Genomic DNA, 21619 nt, shown 5'->3' on the forward strand with positions numbered 1-21619 from the left:
CTAGAGGGCTGTATAGAGAGCTCCAGAGAAAAACCTGATAATTAAAGTTCAGGATACCTGCAGCAGAGCAGAGCCCTACAATACTTGTTTTTCAGTTACCTTCCCACATGGATTCTTGGTCTCTGGGCCAAGCCTTTGGGTTGGGGCAAATCTGCAGAGCCATGCCGATCCTATAAAAGTCTCTGAGAAGATGCCAAAAACTCAGCTCTGGCCTCAGAGATAAGAATCCTACCTGATGGAGCAAACTGCATCTTTAGGACTAAAATAAGCACCTTTCTTTTTTTTTTTTTTTTTTTTAAAGGAAATGAAATGTGATAAGAGTTACGATGATCACTGGAGGGGAATGTAGATTGAGAAAGCATTTCTTGTTTTTTAAATGTATTTATTTATTTTTGGCTGTGTTGGGTCTTCGTTTCTGTGCGAGGGCTTTCTCTAGTTGCGGCGAGCGGGGGCTACTCTTCATCGCGGTGCGCGAGCCTCTCACTATCGCGGCCTCTCTTGTTGCGGAGCACAGGCTCCAGACGCTCAGGCTCAGTAGATGTGGCTCACGGGCCCAGTTGCTCCGCGGCATGTGGGATCTTCCCAGACCAGGGCTCGAACCCGTGTCCCCTGCATTAGCAGGCAGACTCTCAACCACTGTGCCACCAGGGAAGCCCAGCACCTTTCTTAAACAGAAGATACCTGACTGAAAGATCATTGAGGAACACATATCAAAAATACTTTTTAATTTGAATTTTTCAAAGAAGCATCAATAGAAAATATTTTTATCCACTGTAAAAATGAATAACAGGGAAAGAACACAGCGATACATGAATTCAATGCAGAAGACACATTATTCGTGAATATCCCCTCTTGCCTGGAGAGGGCATAGTGTGATTCCCAGCTGTTCATTCTGTTTTTGTTTTTCCGCGTAAACAGGGCAAAGAAAAGAATGGCTTCACCTGACCCCACACGCATCATGATAGCAATCTCACCAAATTTGACCCACCCCTTGAATCCCACTGAATCATTCACTTGGCATCCTCCACTTCTAAAGTGCCCTACTCTTACCACTGCCAGAGTCCACCCAACCCTCAGTCTGATTTGATTTCCATCCTACTGAACATTTCAGAGAGCTTATCTCCAGCTAGCACCTACTGGTTGGCCTCTTTATGTCAACATTCTCAAGAATGAGCCGCTGACACCTGCCGTTTTGCCTTCCCATGGTGACCAGCATCTGCCAAGGACTTGTTTCTCCCCACCTCCTCACACTGTTCTCCAGCAAGAACCTCTTTCACTTCAACTTCCTCTGGGTAGACCTGATAATCAATTATCTGGAGACTCGCAGCATCTTTTTTCCCCACCTTTTCTGTCTTCAGGAGCATCTGAAGATCCAAGTTTTAAAGATAGCGGATTTCTAAATTTGGGAGGAGAAAGAAAAAAAGAGGAATTACTTGTAAAGTCTGGAAATAGCTTCGAATCACTTGCTAATGAACAAGAACCACAGCCCTCCAGCTATTCTGGAGCACTGGAGGCAAACCTGAGCTCAGTCATCACAAGCTCCCATTTCTCAAAGGTTTAGGGAACCATGTGCAACAGAAATGGGGCCTGGGTCTTCTGGAATCTCCTCGCTAGGCACAAGTCCCTGATGGCTACAGTCCCAATCTTTGGTAGCTGTTTCCCATTAGCATCTCTGTTCTATCCAATGGAATATCTAATACCCCTGCCCCTCAAAACCAAATGCAGTTTAAAGAATACCCACAATTTCCCCAGAATCAGCCCCTACCCCACCCCAAGGCCCAGCATCTGCCCCTGCCTGGAACCTTGTCTCATCAACACTCAACGCCCTCTGTTTTTAAGGGCTAAAGCAACACGTACTTCAGGAAGATTGGATTAGGGAATCCAGGAAGTTTCTATGTGAGGAGCCCAGATAAGGAAGAAACTAGTGATGGGAACTAGAGTATATTCTGAGGAAGGGTCCAAAAGATCATCTATCAAGGGGCTCACAAAGCTATCCAACACACTGTTTGGGGACTGACTTTGAGAGAGAAGAAAGAAGGAGTTGGTGAGTGACTCAGAGAGTGACTTATCAAGGCACCCAAGGGAGAACCTAGAAAAGAAGCAACTGGAAAACACCCTGAACAGGCACTTGGGCAAGATCAGTCAGTGTAGGATCCCCATGGGTATGCATGATGCAGGGCTTACTGCCCACTTTATTCTGCTCCCTCCAGGGATGTCCCACACCTGTTCAGAAGCCAGAAACTTGTACCCAGAAAAAGGGTAGTTGCTACTCAAGGATCGTTAATGTCTTTAGTGTTTTATTTGGGAACAAATATTCAACTCATGAGATCTCCATGAAGGATGACCCAGACAGATATCAGTGGTGGGAATGTTCACGGTGAAGCCACAATATGCCTGGGGATAAATGAGAGAATGAGGAAAACAGTAGAAGAGTGAGTGGGAAACAAGGAAAATTACTGGCGGGGAGACAGAATGAACCAGGAGCAGGAGGAATGAGAATGTTCTCATCATCTCCACCATGATACCCACACCCCCACACACACAACCAGACCCAGTTCCACCACTTTGTGGCAGCTGAGGGCAAGGTGCTTTTCCCACAGAAGTGTGTATAGGATTTATCTTTGAGCACAAAGTCAATATCTGCGTGAATATTTTCAGAAATGGCATTGCTCTCTTTGAGGAAGGTGATCTTGGGGCCTCCTAAAGCTGTATTTCATGACAAGGCAGCTGTGTTTTATGTAGGACCCTGTATTAGTTTCCGAGATCTGCCATAACAAACTGCCACAAATTTTATGGCTTAAAACAAATTTATCTTCTCACAGTCCTAGAGGCCAGAAGTTCGAAATCAAGGTGTCAGCAGGGCCACGTACCTGTCAAGCTCTAGGTGAGAATATTTCCTTGCCTCTCCCAGTTTCTGGTAGCTTCTAAATTTCCTTGGCTTGTAGTAGCATAACTCCAATCTTTGTCTACATCTTCACAGGGACTTTCTCTCTGAGTGTCTCTGTGTCCTATTCCCACTTGATCTCAAACTATCCTTGGTGTAGTATATTCTGCTTCTAGACAAGCCCTGCCTGGAATATCTGATGAACTTCAGCACAGGCTCCAACACTCAGGAGTTGAGACAATCTGGAGAGTAGAGACAATCTGGGGAGTAGAGAATAAAGAGAGAAAATGTCCCTGAGAGCTTCTGACCAGAAAATGTTATGAAAAAGTTGCTTTATTGATGCATTATTAATCTATGTCAAAATATTTGCAGCAGGGACTTCCCTGGTGGGCCAGTGGGTGAGACTCCACGCTCCCAATATAGGGGGCCTGGGTTCAATCCCTGTTCAGGGAACTAGATCCCACATGCATGCCACGACTAAGAAGTCTGTATGCCACAGCGAAGATCCCGCATGCCGCAACTAAGACCCGGCACAGCCTAAATAAATAAATAAGTAAATTGCAGCAGATATGAAGTTTCCTCACCCATACCTTCTCACACAGGTTAAAACTACAGATGTCCTTATGCTGGATTCTAGCCCTGCCATGGCATGTGACTGTAGAAAAGTCATTTCTCCTATTTGGTCCTTGAGTTCCCCACCTGTAAGATTCAGACACGAGGTTCCATTACTGATTTTGAAATCTTTTAGATTAGGAGAGCTGTTTTTCTTTGAAATAAATAATGTATGGAACCCTTATAGAACAGATAAGACCTATGTTTTATTAGAAATTTTATTTCAAAAGTTTGATTCTGATTCAGTCAGGGTAGACCAGGATTTGCTATGATAACAAATACACCCCAATATTACAGTGGCTTAACACACAAAGGTTTGTTTCTTGCTCATGTCACAGTTAGTGCAGGTCAAGGAACTCTTCTTAGCAGATTTCCATTCCCCCCAGTGACTCACCCCCCCCAACAATCTTGTGATTCAGCCATGATAAAGCCCTGGCCTCTATGGTAGGGGAAGAAAGAGCATACACCACTTCCATCCATATCCCAATGGTCCTCAGCATCCAGTCACCTGCTCAATTCAGATGCAAAGGACTCTGGGAAATGTAGTTGTCCTCTTCCAGTAAAAGGAGAATGACACAAATTTGGTGCCTCTGTGGCAAACTCTATAACATGTACTTATTATAAGGTCAATCATTGAGAACAGTGATATTGTTTGGATAGATCAAAAAGAAAAAGAAATTAGATATTATGGATGACAGATGCAGTCATGTTTCAACCTCAGCACTGCATTTAGTCCTTTTTTTTTTTTTTTTTTCTTTTGGAAATACTAAGAAAATTCCAGGTCACGAAGAATAGCAGTTGGAAATGCTACTGGTATTTTAAGACTTGCTTCGGAATTTGAGGATTTTCTCTAAGTACACAGAGATAGGAGGAGAAACTTTAGTGTCAAGCCTACACACAACTGAGTTAACAACATAAAAAATATGCTGGCCATCTCCAGATTTTAACATTGAGCATGCAACATATCTGAGGATTCATGTTGCATTTATTACAATGTTTAAATAGTTAAACATACTTAAAATGTGAAGTTCAAGTATAATGTTTATGGAAACCTCTGCTTTGGAGAACACAGTGCAAGGTAAACTTTGCACACTGTTGCATGTTACATTTTCCAAAGAAGGTCATATCTCCCATCCCTCATGCTCTTCTTGCAATGTGTCTTGGATACTTTCCCTATTGTGAGGTAGTCTGTTCCCTTTCCTTGAATCTTCAGAGGGCTTGTGACTACAGTAGCAGTGATCATAAAGATGGTACAGCTCCCACCTTGCTGGCTAGAACACTCACAATGTGGCCCTGAGCTGCCAGGTAAGTAATCCAACTGCCTTGAACAATCTGCTATGAAGAATGAGGCTGATCTCACAGGGTTGAGGGAAGATCCAATCAGATCAGTATGAACACCCAGTGTTCAAATAACATCAGTCCCCATCCCCTGTCTCTATCTGAGCCACCGTGTAGCAAGGGGGAAACAGACTCATGAGCCCTGGGTCCCAGGCCAGTTCATGTGACTCTCAGACCCTTATTTCCTATAAGCCTTGGTTGCCCCACCCGGAAAGTGGGATTATTGCTCATTTAACAGAATGGATCAAATGAGATAGTGAAAGCCCCTCAGGAAACACTAAAGTCCTAGAAACATTTCCCAAGTTTCTGAGTGCCACAAATTATGCCATTAATTGCTTTATTGTTTCCATTTCCAAACAAAAAGCATTCTGCAGGTCAGGCCAAGGGGTTTGAGAATAATGCAGATCTAATCCCAGTACAACAAACTGCAACCAGGCTGCCCTGGGAGAACTGAGGCCAGGCTGACTTGTCCTCAGCTCCCTCTGGCCCAGCACAGAGCCTGGCACACCATAGGAGCTATATTACCAAAAACTCCTTTCACCTGCAGTCAAGAACATTTTTGGGGCTCACATGGTTTTTTTAATTAGATGCCAACATTTAAAAATTGGAAATGTTCACATAAAAATCGAAGCTCCAGCTTCCCATGGAAGGGAAGTTGCTATTGGGTAGTCAAAACATCCAGAATATATATGATATAGTACCTAATACCGTATTTGGTGTCAGTCTTCAATACTTTGTTTTCTTCTCTCATCCCTCTCCAAATCTGTCAAGCTGAGGGAAGCCCCCTCACATTAGTTCTGTTCAGTGAGGCTCTAGCACCTCACATCTCTCTCATTAAAAAAACAGAGTATAGGGTACTTGAGTGAGCCACCACCTGCCTGAGCCTCGAATTCTGTACCTGTGAAAGGGAATAAATAATAGGACCTACCTCATAGGATAATTGTGATATGAAATGGGTTGATGCATGTGAAATGGGTTCTGAGCCTAAAATAGCACTGAATACATGAAAACTATCATGTTCCTTTCCATTCCATGCTTTAAAAGATTCTAAGAAGAATCTCACTTTAAAGAAATTCTCCGAGAACATTCCAAAGCCTCCCCCATGGCCAAGAAAAGACCATATCACCTTTTTCCCAGGAAGCACCTGTCGCTGGGGTGTCACCCTCCAGTGTCCCCACCTGCAACTCTGCACACCCAGGCTGAGCCCCCTCCACCCAGCTTCTCAGAGCTCGGATCTGCACATTTGCCTCCCACCACCTCCCTCCCCACCCTGCAGTCATCTGTGCTGCCCACCCTGGCAAGCTGTCTCCCTAACACCTCACCTACTCATGGCTTAATAATTTTATTTCCCACCTTTATTTCTCACTCAGAAGAGGGGGAGGAGTAGGGAGAATCATACAAGCCAGGAGATGGGTGGAGAGGGGTGGAGAGCCGGCTGCACCTACAACCCCCACTTCAGTGCCCTCAGCCCACAGCTTCCACAGGTCCACCCCCAGCTGTCTGGTGCTCCTGCCTCCCCTTCACCCACACACACCCTGCCACTGAGTGGCCAGTAACCTTCTCTTTTCCCTGAGGGTTTTAGATCCCCAATTCCACAGCTCTGGGAAAAAGCCCAATTCTCCTCTCTGGCCAGACGTGTTACACAGAAGACATACTCCCTTCCTTAGAAGTGAGTCAGGGGTAGGTGCAATAGGAAGACCACTCACTGAGACCCCTGACCCTCTCTAAGCACCAGGCTCATTAGCACTGTGACCTGGAAAATATTACTCTCTGAGTCCACCTATTTATCTCCCTCCCCACCCAAAATACTTTAAAATATATAACAAGGCCAACCCTTTCTTCATGTGGCCCTATTTCCCCTCCTGGGAATGACAAGGGCAGCACAGTGCAGTAGGGACATAGGCTTAATTCTTTATAGACCATGTGACTTTGGACAAGGCCCTTCACCTCTCTGAGGCTCGGTTCCCATACCAGTAAAGTGGGGATGATCTGACGCCACCTCATAGCCTTGCTTTGAGAAGCAAAGCAGTCATAGGATGATGGAACACACTTTCTGGAGCTATCAGTTGTTACAGAGGAAGATTGCTTCTAAGGTGAGTTTTAAAAGAAAAATAACGGAATAAAAAGGTAATGGACACTTCTGCTTCCAGCCAGATGGAGTAATGGAACAGAGTTAACCTCCTATCTGACACAACTGAAAAGAAAAACAGAAAAAGTATGAAACAGCAGTTTTCAAAAGAGTGGACCTCAGGCAATAAGGGTAATGAGCCATGGAAGACCAAAAACAGTCAAGCTGAGCTCTATGACTGCCCCAGGTTACTGCCTTGAGCACTGTCCAGGTACAGGGAGAAGAAAACAAGGAGAAGTAGTAGGCTCCTGGAGGTGGGGAGACAGAGTTGAGAAGCTGGGGGGACCCAGGCAGCTAGTGTTCACAAGACAGAATAACAGAAAGGACAAAGCTGGAAAGAAAACTCCAGCTATCTGTGGAGTGTCTGCCTTGGGTATTCAGCAGAGAACTGATCAGTTTACCTGTGTAAGGAAACTACCAGAGATGAGAGAGAAATTATCTAAAAGGAAGAGTGAGGACAGTGCCTGAGTTCACAGAGGGCTAAGAAGAGTACCTGATCCTACCAACCAGACCAGAAAACCTAATAATTCATGGGGCCCTGGGTAGTGTGAGCAAAACAGTCTTGCCTCAGTAATGGAGAATGATTAGCCCTAGGAAAAAAAAAATGCTGCTCTGATCCAAACTAACAAACTTGAAAGTAAGACCTAAAAGGATCAATGTTTTTCTAAGTAACTTAGCTTCATCCCCAAACAAAGCTTAATATTTATAGGAGAACTAAAATATCTAGCAACGAACAAGATAGAATTCACAATATCTGGCATCTAATCTGATTAACAGCATAGAAAGCAGCAGGAAAATATGGCCAATAATGAGGAGAAAAATTGATCAACCTACACTGACCCTGAAATGACAGAATAAGCTGACAAGAACATCAAATAGTTGTTATAACTATAACTACTCCATAGACCCAAAAAGTTAAGAAAAGACATGGATGATATTTTTTAATTGAACTTCTAAAGATGAAACTTCTAAAGATGAAAACTATGTCTAAGACAAAAAAATACAATAGATAGGATTAACTGCAGATTAGACACTACAGAAGAAAAGATTAGTGAACTTGAAGACATAGGAACATTTAATATCCAAAATGAAACAAAAAGAGGTAAAAAAAATTTAAGAGCATCGGTAAGCTCTGTGACAACTTCAAGGAGCCTAATACAGTCACCCTTTAGTATCCTCGGGATTGGTTCCAGAACCACCTGCAGGATGCTTGAGTCCCTTTTGATTGGCCCTCCATTGCCACAGATTCAGCATCTGCATATTCAACCAACCACAGTTGAACAGTCAATCCATGGTTGGTTGAATCCATAGACACAGAACCTAAAGATATGGAGGCCAACTGTATATATGTAAATGGAGTACCTGTAGGAAGTATCAAGGAGGACAGAAAAATAATAACTAAAAAATTTTCAAATTCGATGAAATTTATAGATCCAGAAAGATCAACAAAACCCAAGCATAAGTAATGAAGAAAACTAAACCAAGATACATGATAATAAAAAATGCAAAATCAGTAATTAAGAGAAAAACATTAAAGTAGCCAGAGGGGAAAAAGGACACTATATAGAGAGAAACAAAGAAAAAGGTGACAGCAGATTGGTCATCATAAACAATGCAAGTGAGAAGAGAATGACACTTATCCTTGGGTACTGAAAGAAATAAAACCTGTCAATGTAGAATTCTATACCCATTATAAATACTTTTCCAAATCCAAAGAGAAATAAAGACTTTATCATACTAAGAAATGCTGAAATAATTTAGTACCAGCAGATCTGTACTATAAGAAATGCTAAAGGAAGTCCTTCAGACAGAAGCAAAATGACACTATATGGAAATGCAGATCTTAACAAAGGAATGAAGAGCCCCAGAAGTGACAACTGCATAGGTAAATATATTATTTTCTTATTATTTAAATATCTTTAAGAGATAGTTGACTATGTAAACAAAAATGACAACATACTGTGGGGATTATAATATGTGTATAAGTAAAATATATGGCAATAATAGCATACCATCTGAGAATGAAGAAAGGGAACTATAATACAGTAAGATTCTTATACTATACACGAAATGGTATAATGTCACTTGCAGGTAGACTGTGATAAGTTAAAAATGTATACTATAAACCTTAAAGCAACTATTTAAAAAAAACGAGACCAACAGATGGAACAAATAGGGAAAAAAAGTAGCAAGATGGTAGACTCAGTCCTAACCATATGAATAATCGCATTAAATGTAAATAGTCTAAGCATCCCAATTAAAAGGCAGAGACTGTCAGATTGGATAAAAAAAAAACTCAATTTTATACTGCTTATAAGAAATGTACTTCAAATATACATACCAAAATAAAAAGATGGAGAAAGATATATTGTGCTAACACTAGTCCAAAAGAGTCATTATTTTAATATCACACAACATAGTTTTTAGAGCAAAGAACATTACCAGGAATAAAGAAGGTCATTTGACTATGATAAAGGGGTCAATTAATCAATAGAATGTAGTAATCTTAAATATATACACATCTAATAACTGAGCTTCAAAATATATAAGAAGGGGACTTCCCTGGTGGCACAGTGGTTAAGAATCCGCCTGCCAATGCAGGGGACACAGGTTCAATCCCTGGTCCAGAAAGATCTGACATGCCATGGAGCAACTAAGCCCACGTGCCACAACTACTGAGCCTGTGCTCTAGAGCCCATGAGCCACAACTACTGAAGCCCACATGCCTATAGCCTGTGCTCCACAACAAGAGAAGCCACATCAATGAGAAGCCTGTGCATCGCAAAGAAGAGTAGCCCGGCTCGCTGCAACTAGAGAAAGCCCATGTGCAGCAACAAAGATGCAACTCAGCCAAAAATTAATTAATTAATTATATATATATATATATATATATATATATGTATGTATATATATGAAAAACCTGATGGAACAGCCCAGAGAAACAGCCAAAATCACAATTATAACTGAATATTTCAATATCCCTCTCTCAATAATTGATAAAACAGGTATAAAGAAAATGATCAAAATATAGAATACTGAAACAGCACTATCAACCAACTTGACCTAATTGAAATTTCTAGAACACTCCACCCAAAAACAGAAGAATGCATGAGAAACATTACCAAATGTACCAAATTCTGGGCCACAAAACAAATCTCAATAGATTTAAAAGGATTCAAATATATAAAGTATGCTCTCTGACCACAATGGAATCAAATTAGAAATAAATTATCAAAACAATATAGGGAGGGACTTCCTTGGCAGTCCAGTGGGTAAGACTCCACACTCCCAATGCAGGGGACCCAGGTTCAATCCCCTGGTCAGGGAACTAGATCCCACGTGCATGCCACAACTAAGAGTTCACATGCTGCAACTGAGAGTTTGCATGCCACAACTAAGAAGCCCACATGCTGCAACTAGGAGTCCACATGCCACAACTAAGAAGTCCACAGGCTGCAACGAAGAAGTCCACATGCCACAACTAAAAAGAGTCTGCATGCCACAACTAAAGATCCCACATGCTGCAACGAAGATCCTGATGCCACAACTAAGACCCAGCATAAATAAATAAATAAATAGGGGAATTCCCCAAATATTAGAAAAATAAATAACATACTTCTAAATAATCCACGTGGTTAATAAAGGAATAGAAATGGAAATTAGATAGTTTTTAAATTGAATGAAAATACAATATATCCAAATTTGTGGGATGCTACTAAAGCAATATTTAAGGAGTAATTTATAGCACCAAAAGCCTGTAGTAAGAAAAGATGCAAGGCCTCAAATGAGTGACCTCAAATTCTACCTAAGAGACTAGAAAAAATAAGCGCTTACCCAAAATAAGCAGGAGAAAATAAATACTAAATATCAAAGCAGAAATTGCTAAAATAGAAAACAGAAAGGCAATAGAGAAAATCAATGAAACCAAGAGCTGTTTGAGAAGATCCATTAAACTGATAAACCTCTAGAAATTCTAATTAGAAAAAAAGAGAAGATACACACTGCTAATATCAGGAATACTGGAGATGATACCCCTAAAGACTCTATATATATTAAAAGGATAAGGAATTTTGTGAACAACTTTATGCCAAAAAAATCGACAACTTAGATGAAATAATCAAATTCACTGAAAGACAAAACCTACCCAGGCTCACCTAAGAAGGATTAGTTAACGAGAATAGCCCCCATCTATTAAAGAAATTGAGTTTTTGGCTAAAAGTCTTCCCACAAAGAAAACTCCTGGCCCAGATGGTTTCCCCAGTGAATTCTACCAAACATCTAAGGAAGAGATAATATTAATTCTACATAAACTTTTCTAGAAAATTAAAGAGGAAGAAATATTTCCAAACTCATTCTTTGAGGCAAGCATTACTCCAACAGCAAATCACGCAAAGATATTAAAGGAGCAGTGCAGACCAGTGTCCCTTATGAATACAAATGCAAGAACTTCTAAATAAAATTTCAGCAAATCCAACAATATTTTAAAACAATAATACTTCATGACCAAGTGAGATATATCCAAGGAATGCAGGGTTGCTTTAACATTTTAAATTAGTCAGTATAATTCACCATATTAAAAAACTAAAAAAAAAAGCCATATAGTCAGCTCAATAAACACAGAAAAATCATTCAACAAAATACAAAATTTATTCCTAATAAAAACTTTTAGCAAACTAGAAATTGAAGAGAACTTCCTGAACCTGACAAAGGGCTTCTAAGGATACCTACAGTTAATGTCACACTTAATGGTGAAAGACTAGATACTTTACCCCTAAAATCAGGAACAAGACAAAAATGTCTGCTCTCCCTATATCCAATGTTGTACTGGAGTTCTAGGTGGTACAGTAAGACTAGGAAAACAAAGAAAAGGCATACAGATTGGAAAGGAAAGAGTAAAACTGTCTTTATTCACAGACAATATGATTGTCTATGTAGAAAATCTACTGGAACCTACAAAAAAGCTACTAGAACTAATAAGTGAGTTTAGCAAGGTTGCAGGACACCAGATCAATATACAAAACTCAGCTGCATTTCTATATACTAGCAATGAACAACCAGAAATTGAAATTAAAATACTCTTTATAGAGCATTAAAAATGCTGAATTCTTAGGGATAAACCTGACAAAAGATGGGAAAGATATGTATGCTGAAAACTACAAAATATTGCTGAGAAAAATTAAAGAGCTAAATAAATAAAGAGATAGTGCAAGGGGACTTCCCTGGTGGTGCAGTGGTTAAGAATCCACCTGCCAATGCAGGGGACATGGGTTCGATCCCTGGTCCACGAAGATCCTACATGCCACGGAGCAACTAAGTCCATGTGCCACAACTACTGAGCCTGTGCTCTAGAGCCTGCAAGCCACAACTACTGAGCCCACGAGCCACAACTACTGAGCCCACGTGCCACGACTACTGAAGCTGATGCACCTAGAGCCTGTGCTCCTCAACAAGAGAAGCCACCACAATGAGAAGCCCAGCCGCAAAGAAGAGTAGCCCCCGCTCACCACAACTAGAGAAAGCCCGCATGCAGCAATGAAGACCCAACACAACCAAAAATAAATAAATAAATAAAATTGATTCTAAAAAAATGAGACAGTGCAGGGATTTGAAAACCCAATATTGATAAAATGTTAATTCTCCCCAATTTGATCAGTGCAATAGCAATGAAGATCCAGCAGGCTTTTTTGCAAAAATTGACAAACTTATTCTACAGTGCATATGAAATGGAAAAAAAAAAAAGACTAGAATAGCCAAAACAACTATGAAAAAGAACAAAATTGGAAAGCTAATGCTATCTGATTTCAAGACTTGTTATAGAGCTGTAGTAATCAAAACTATGTGGTATCACTATAAAAATAGCAAATGGAGCAATAAAGCAGAATAGAGAGATCCATGCATATATAAACAATGGATTTTTAAATATAGACTTCATTATTAGAAGAAAAATTGAGAAGATGTACATAGAGTTCTCATATGCCCCTCATCAAGTTTCCCCTACTATTAACATTGTACATTAGTATATTTGTTATAATCAATGAACCAATATTGATACATTGTTATTAACTAAAGTCCATAGTTTATTCAGACTTTCTTAGTGTTAACCAACATCTTTTTGTGCTCCAGTATCCTATGCACATTACATTTAGTTGTTATGTCTCCATAGACTCCTCTTAGCTGTGACACTCTCTCAGACTGTTTTTGACGACCTTGACAATTTTGAGGAGTACTGGTTGAGTATTTTGTAGAATATCCCTCAATTAGGATTCATCTGACGTTTTTATAATTAGACTGGAGTATGTGTTTGGAGAAGGAAGACTTTAGAGATACAGTGCCATTCTCATCATAGCCTAACAAAGGTATATACTATCAACATGATTTATCTGTTCAAGTTAACTTTGATCACACAGCTGAGATAGTGTCTGTCACTTTTTTCCACTGTAAAATTATTCTTCCCCCCCCCAACAACTTTCTATACTCTTCAGAAAGATGTCACTCTACACAGCCCACACTTAATAAGTGGGGAGTTATGCTCCACTTCCTTAAAGGTGGAATAGATACATAAATTATTTGGAATTCTTCTGCAAGAGGGATTTTTCTCTTCTCCCCCATTTATTTATTCAGTCATTTATATCAGTATAGGCTCATGGATATTTATTTTATATTTTGGGTTATAATCCAATACTACTTTATTTATATACTGTTGCTTAAATTTTTCAAGTTGGCCATTGGGAGCTCTGTCAGTTGGCTGTTATGTTCTTTGGACAAACCCCCATCAATACAGGATTGTCTCTTTTCAGTACTTCCTTACTTTCTGGTGCTACAAAATGCTCTAAGTTCATCTTGTATATTACCTGCCACAGTCCTAAAACCAGCCCAGGAGCCCTGGGTCCTTTTATTTAAGAATGATATTAAAAACCAAGATCTGGGCGCTAGGTGTGCTCACTGCTATAGGCATTAACAAGTAATTTCAACAAAGGTACAAAGGCAATTCAGTGGAGAAAGCAGTCTTTCAGCAAATGGTGGTAAAACAACTGGATATTCATATGCAAAAAAACGATGTTGGATCCATGCCTTGCACCATATACAATAATTACCTTGGGGGTTTTCAAGATGGCAGAGGAGTAGGAGGACGTGGAGTTCATCTCTCTCCACAAACGCATCAAGAATACACCTACAGATAGAACAAATCTCACAGAACACCAGCTGAACACTAGCAGAAGACCTTGGGCACTGGAAAGGACAATAAAGATCCCCACATGACCAGGTAGGATGAAAGAAAGAAGGAAGAAAGAAGAGGAGAGGAAGCGGGACAGGACCTGTGCCCCTGGGGGGAGCTGAAGCAGGGAGAGGGTCCCGCATCCGGGGAAACCCCCTCACCGATGGGGAAATCAGGTGGGACAGAAGGGAAGCATCTGAAGCTATTGGTGGAGGGTGAAATGGCCGGTCTGTGGCAGACAGGATAGAGTGAGAACTACACAGACAGTCCGTGCCACGGCCCTGCATGCCCTGGACTGGGATGTGTGTCTGCTGGTGTGCACAGGAGCTGGAGCATGGGGATTGGAGAGCAAACCTGGGAGGAGAACTGCTGTTGGGTGAGAAGAAGACAGCCTGAGGGGATGGGGGGGAGGAAATCTACAACCGGGAATGCCTGTGGAGGAAACCTGGACTGCATGGAAGCAAGGCGCCACTGTTGTATGATGTGCAGAGGGTGGAGCCGCCATTACAGCCTCTCTTCCCTCACACACCAGCCCCTGCCCCCCCAGGTGCTAGGAAAGGGTCCCGCCAGGGTTGGCCCTCACATGCCTGCTGCCAGGCACTAGAATAGGCTCCCACTAGGGCTGGATCTCTCATGCCCACAGCCACTGGCTTCCCCACGCACTTGTTGCTGCTGGGGCTCCCATAACCCAGGCAGCTGTGCTGCCTCCGTGCCCTGTCTTCACCTGGGCAGACCTGAGTGCTCCAGGGCAGCCTCCAGAGCAGACTCCTGGGGGTGGCCCACACTCAGAGGTGGGGCTAAAACCACAGCTGAGCCCCAGGAGTGGGGCGACTAAGGAAGAGGAACGAAAATCTTTCCATCAGCTGCACAAGCCTCAGATTAAATCCCCGCGATCAGCTTGGTAGACCCTGTGTCTATGGAATATCTGAATGGACAAGTGTTCCCACAAATGAAACCAGTCTAGCTGTGGCAGCTGTGGACTTCAGGGGCAAGCACATGCAGGAGTTGGGCCAGATCAGAGTCTGAGCTGTCCCCACAGTACCCACAGCTGGTCCAGGGACCAACTAGAGGCATTAGAGGGCCTCCTGGAGAGGTGGAGGTGGGCTGTGGCTCACAGTGGGGGCAAGAACACTGACAGTTGAGACTCCAGGAAAATATTATTATTACTATTATTTTTATTATGTTCTGATTCGTTCTGTTGTTGGGTTTGGTTTTTTTTAATTATTTTTATTTTTAATTTTAATTTTATTTAGTTTTGGGGGTTTTTTGTTTGTTTGGGTTTCTTCTTTTTGTTTTATTTTCTTTTTTAAAATTTTTTCAATATATTTTTTATTTTTTTATATTTCTATTTGTACTTTGCTTTTTCGTTGTTCTGTGTTTTTTCCTTTTTTTAAAACCGTTTTTGTGTGTTTGTTTTGTTTTCTTTGCTTTATTCTTTAGTTTGCATTTGCTTTGGTTTTGTGTTTTGTATTTTGTTAGTTTTGTTTTTAATCTTTTTATTTCATTTCTGGGTTCTTTTGTTTGTCTGGTTGTTCTCTTGCTTTTTGTTTTCTTTGGTTTTGTTTTTGTTTCTTTTGGGATTCTGTGTGTGTTTCTTTGTTTTCTCTTTTGTTTGGTTGGTTTTGCTTTTACCATTTGGGGTTTTGTTTCTCTGGGTTTTTTTGCTGTTGTTGCTATTTGTTTCTGTCTTTGCTATTTGTCTTGGGATTTGTTTCTCTGTTTGTTTTCATTTGTTTTCTTCCCCGCCCCTTTTTTATCCCTTTATTGCCATGACATGCGGTTTGTGGGGTCTTGGATCCCCAGCCAGGGGTCAGGCCTGAGCCTCTGGAGTGGGAGCGACGAGTCCAGGATGCTGGATCGCCAGAGAATTCCCAGCCCCTGGGAATATTAATCAGTGACAGCTCTCCCGAAGGTCTCCATCTCAAATCCAAGACCCAGCTCCACCCACCTGCCACACCTCATGCCAAACAAGTGAGACAGGAACACAAATGCACCCGTCAGCAGACAGTCTGCCTAAAGCTGTACTAAGCTCACAGACACCCCAAAACACAACACCTGACACGGCCCTGCCCATCAGAGGGACAAGTACCAGCTCCACCCACCAGAATGCAGGCACCAGTCCCTCCCACCAGGAAGCCTACACAAGCCACTGGACCAACCTCACCCACTGGGAGCAGACCACCAGAAGCAAGAGGAAAAACGACCCTGCAGCCTGCAGAAAGGAGACCTCAAACACAGTAAGTGAGACAAAAAGAAGACAGAGAAGTATGTTGCAGATGAAGGAGCAAGGTAAAAACCCACAAGACCAAATAAATGACGAGGAAATAGGTAGTCTACCTGAAAAAGAATTCAGAGTAATGATAGTAAAGATGATCCAAAATTTTGGAAAGAGAATGGAGGCACAGATCAAGAAAATACAAGAAATGTTTAATGAGGACCTAGAAGAACTACAGAACAAACAAACAGTGATGAACAACACAATAACTGAAATTAAAAATTGACTAGTAGAAATCAATAGCAGAATAACTGAGACAGAAGAACAGATAAGTGACTTGGAAGATAGAATGTTAGAAATAACTTCCACAGAGCAGAATAAAAAATTTTTAAAAAATGAAAAGAAATGAGGACAGTCTCAGAGACCTCTGGGACAACATTAAATGCACCAACATTCAAATTATAGGGGTCCCAGAAGAAGAAGAGAAAGAGAAAGGGTCTGAGAAAATATTTGAAGAGATTATAGTCAAAAACTTCCCTAAGAGGGGAAAGGAAATAGTCAATCAAGTCCAGGAAGTGCAGAGAGTCCCACACAGGATAAACCCAAGGAGAAACATGCTGAGACACATATTAATCAAACTAATAAAAATTAAATACAAAGAAAAAATATGAAAAGCAGCAAGGGAAAAGCAACAAATGACATACAAGGGAATCCCCATGATGTTATCAGCTGATATTTCAGCAGAAACTCTACAAGCCAGAAGGGAGTGGCAGGATATATTTAAAGTGATGACAGGGGAAAACCTACAACCAAGATTACACTACCCAGCAAGGATCTCATTCAGATTTGATGGAGAAATCAAAAGCTTTACAGACAAGCAAAAGCTAAGACAATTCAGCACCACCAAACCAGCTTTACAACAAATGCTAAAGGAATTTCTCTAGGCAGGAAACACAAGAGAAGAAAAAGATCGACAAAAACAAACCGAAAATAATTAAGAAAATGGTAATAGGAACATATATATCTATAAGTACTTTAAAGGTAAATGGATTAAATGCTCCAACTGAAAGACACAAACGGGCTTTACAAAAACAAGACTCATATATATGCTGTCTACAAGAGACCCACTTCAGATCTAGGAACACATACAGACTGAAAGTGCGGGGAAGGAAAATGTATTCCATGCAAATGGAAATCAAAAGATAGCTGGAGTAGCAATACTCATATCTGACAAAATAGACTTTAAAATAAAGACTATTACAAGAGACAAGGAAGGACACTACATAATGATCAAGGGATCAATCCAAGAAGAAGATATAACAATTGTAAATGTTTATGCACCCAACATAGGAGCACCTCAATACATAAGGGAAATGCTAACAGCCATAAAAGGGGAAATCTACAGTAACACAATAATAGTGGGGGACTTTAACATTCCACTTACACCAATGGATAGATCATCCAGACAGAAAATTAATAAGGAAACATAAGGCTTAAATGACACATTAGACCAGATAGACATAATTGATATTATAAGACATTCCATCAGAAAGCAGCAGAATACACTTTCTTCTCAAGTGCACACGGAACATTCTCCAGGATAGATCACATCTTGGGTCATGAATCAAGCCTCAATAAATTTAAGAAAATTGCAATCATATCAAGCATCTTTCCCAACCACAACGCTATGAGATTAGAAATAAATTACAGGGAAAAAACTGTAAAAAACACAAACATATGGAGTCTAAACAATATGCTACTAAATAACCAAGAGATCACTGAAGAAACTAAAGAGGACATCAAAAAATACCTAGAAACAAATGACAATGAAAACACAACAACCCAAAACCTATGGGATACAACAAAAGCAGTTCTAAGAGGGAAGTTTATAGCAATACAATCCTACATCAAGAAATAAGAGAAATTGCAAATAAACAACCTAACCTTACACCTAAAGCAACTAGAAAAAGAACAAAAAAAAATTAGTAGAAGGAAAGAAATCATAAAGATCAGATCAGAAATAAATGAAATAGAAACGAAGAAAACAATAGCAAAGATCAATAAAACTAAAAGCTGGTTCTTCGAGAGGATAAACAAAATTGATAAACCTTTAGCCAGACTCATCAAGAAAAAAAGGGAGAGCACTCAAATCAATAAAATTAGAAATGAAAAAGGAGAAGTTACAACTGACACTGCAGAAATACAAAGGATCATAAGAGACTACTACAAGCAACTATATGCCAATAAAATGGACAACCTGGAAGAAATGGACAAATTCATAGAAAGGTACAACATTCCAAGACTGAACCAGGAAGAAATAGAAAATATGAACAGGCCAATCACAAGTAATGAAATTAAAACTGTGATTAAAAATCTTCCAACAAACAGAAGTCCAGGACCAGATGGCTTCACAGGTGAATTCTATCAAACATTTAGAGAAGAGCTAACACCTATCCTTCTCAAACTCTTCCAAAAATTGCAGAGGGAGGAACACTCCCAAACTTATTCTATGAAGCTACCATCACCCTGATACCAAAACCAGACAAAGATATCACAAAAAAGAAAAATACAGGCCAGTATCACTGATGAACATAGACACAAATATCCTCAACAAAATACTAGCAAACCTAATCCAACAACACATTAAAAGGATCATACACCATGATCCAGTGGGATTTATCCCAGGGATGCAAGGATTCTTCTATATATGCAAATCAATCAATGTGATACACCATATTAACAAATTGAAAGATAAAAACCATATGATAATCTCAATAGATGCAGAAAAAGCTTTCAATAAAATTCAACACCCATTTATGATAAGAACTCTACAGCCAGTGGGTATAGAGGGAAGATACCTCAACATAATAAGGCCATATATGACAAACCCACAGCCAACATCGTTCTCAATGGTGAAAAACTGAAACCATTTCCTCTAAGATCAGGAACAAGACAAGGATGTCCACTCTGGCCACTATTATTCAACGTAGTTTTGGAAGTCCTAGCCATAGCAATCAGAGAAGAAAAAAGAAAAAAAGGAATCCAAATTGAGAAGGAAGAAGTAAAACTGTCACTGTTCACAGATGACATGATACTATACATAAAAAATTCTAAAGATGCCACCAGAAAATTACTAGAGCTAATTAATGAATTTGGTAAATTTGCAGGATACAAAATTAATGCACAGAAATCTCTTGCATTCCTACACACTAACAATGAAAGATGAGAAAGAGAAATTAAGGAAACAATCCCATTTACCACTACAACAAAAAGAATAAAATACCTAGGAATAAATCTCCCTAAGGAGGCAAAAGACCTGTATGCAGAAAACAATAAGACACCAAAGAAAGAAATCAATGATGACACAAACAGATGGAGAGATATACCATGTTCTTGGATTGGAAGAATCAATATTGTGGAAATGACTCTACTACCCAAAGCAATCTACAGATTCAATGCAATTCCTATCAAATTACCAGTGGCATTTTTCACAGAAGTAGAACAAAAAACTTTACAATTTGTATGGAATCACAAAAGACCACAAATAGCCAAAGCAATTTGGAAAAAGAAAAACTGGGGACTTCCCTGGTGGTCCAGTGGGTAAGACTCCATGCTCCCAATGCAGGGTTCCCAGGTTCGATCCCTGGTTGGGGAACTAGATCCAGCATGCATGCCACAACTAAAAGTTCGCATGCCGCAACTAAGAGTCTGCATGCTGCAACTAAGAAGTCCGCATGCCTCAACTAAGAGTCCTCATGCCACAATGAAGAAATCCGCATGCCTCAACTAAGATCCCACATGCTGCAACTAAAGATAGCACATGCCACAACTAAAGATCTCGCATGCCGCAACGAAGATCCCACATGCCATGACTAAGACCTGGCACAGCCAAAAATAAATAATAAGTAAATAAATAATTTTTTTTTAAAAAAAGAAAAACAGAGCTGGAGGAATCAGGCTCCCTGACTTCAGACTATACTACAAAGCTACAGTAATCAAGATAGTATGGTACTGGCACAAAAACAGAAATATAGATCAATGGTACAGGACAGAAAGCCCAGAGATAAACCCAGACACCTATGGTCACCTAATCTATGACAAAGGAGGCAAGAATATACAATGGAGAAAAGACAGTCTCTTCAATAAGTGGTGCTGGGAAAACTGGACAGCTACATGTAAAAGAGTGAAATTAGAATACTCCCTAACACCATACACAAAAATAAACTCAAAATGGATTAAAAACCTAAATGTAATGCCAGACATTATAAAACTCTTAGAGGAAAACATAGGCAGAACACTCTGACATAAATTGCAGCAAGATCCTTTTTGACCCACCTCCTAGAGTAATGGAAATAAAAACAAAAATAAACAAATGGGACCTAATGAAACTTCAAAGCTTTTGCACAGCAAAGGAAACCATAAACAAGACGAAAAGACAACCCTCAGAATGGGAGAAAATTTTGCAAATGAAGCAACTGACAAAGGATTAATCTCCAAAATATACAAACAACTCATGCAGCTCAATATCATAAAAACAAAAACCCCAATTGAAAAATGGGCAGAAGGCCTAAATAGACATTTCTCCAAAGAAGACATACAGATGGCCAAGAGGCACATGAAAAGATGCTCATCATCACTAATCATTAGAGAAATGCAAATCAAAACTACAGTGAGGTATCACCTCACACCAGTCAGAATGGCCATCATCAAAAAGTCTACAAACAATCAATGCTGGAGAGGGTGTGGAGAAAAGGGAACCCTCTTGCACTGTTGGTGGGAATGTAAATTGATACAGCCACTATGGAGAACAGTGTGGAGGTTCCTTACAAAACTAAAAATAGAACTACCATATGACCCAGCAATCCCACTACTGGGCATATAGCCAGAGAAAACCATAATTCAAAAAGACACATGCACCCCATTGTTCGCTGCAGCGCTATTTACAACAGCCAGGACATGGAAGCACCCTAAATGTCTATCAACAGAGGAATGGATAAAGAAGATGTGGTACATATATACAATGGAATATTACTCAGCCATTGAAAGGAATGAAATTGGATCATTTGTAGAGACGTGGATGGACCTAGAGACTGCCATACAGAGTGAAGTAAGTCAGAAAGAGAAAAACAAATATCATATACTATTGCATATATGTGGAATCTAAAAGAAATGGTATAGATTGTCTTATTTGCAAAGCAGAAATAAAGACACAGACATAGAGAACAA

General features: G+C 40.2%; 1 long non-coding RNA gene across 1 annotated transcript in view; it reads right to left on the minus strand.

Annotated features, from left to right (window-relative positions):
• Positions 1-431: 431 nt before the first annotated feature.
• The window catches only part of LOC132363936 (uncharacterized), a 46249-nt gene continuing 25061 nt past the window's right edge, over positions 432-21619 (minus strand). The window contains exons 2-5 of the long non-coding RNA XR_009502676.1: positions 3475-3583; positions 2871-3144; positions 1344-1396; positions 432-685 (exon numbers count right to left, since the gene is read on the minus strand). This is a non-coding gene — a long non-coding RNA (uncharacterized LOC132363936). The remainder of the gene's footprint in view (positions 686-1343; positions 1397-2870; positions 3145-3474; positions 3584-21619) is intronic.

Source organism: Balaenoptera ricei, chromosome 3 (genome assembly GCF_028023285.1).
Source record: "Balaenoptera ricei isolate mBalRic1 chromosome 3, mBalRic1.hap2, whole genome shotgun sequence".
Lineage (NCBI taxonomy): Eukaryota > Metazoa > Chordata > Mammalia > Artiodactyla > Balaenopteridae > Balaenoptera > Balaenoptera ricei.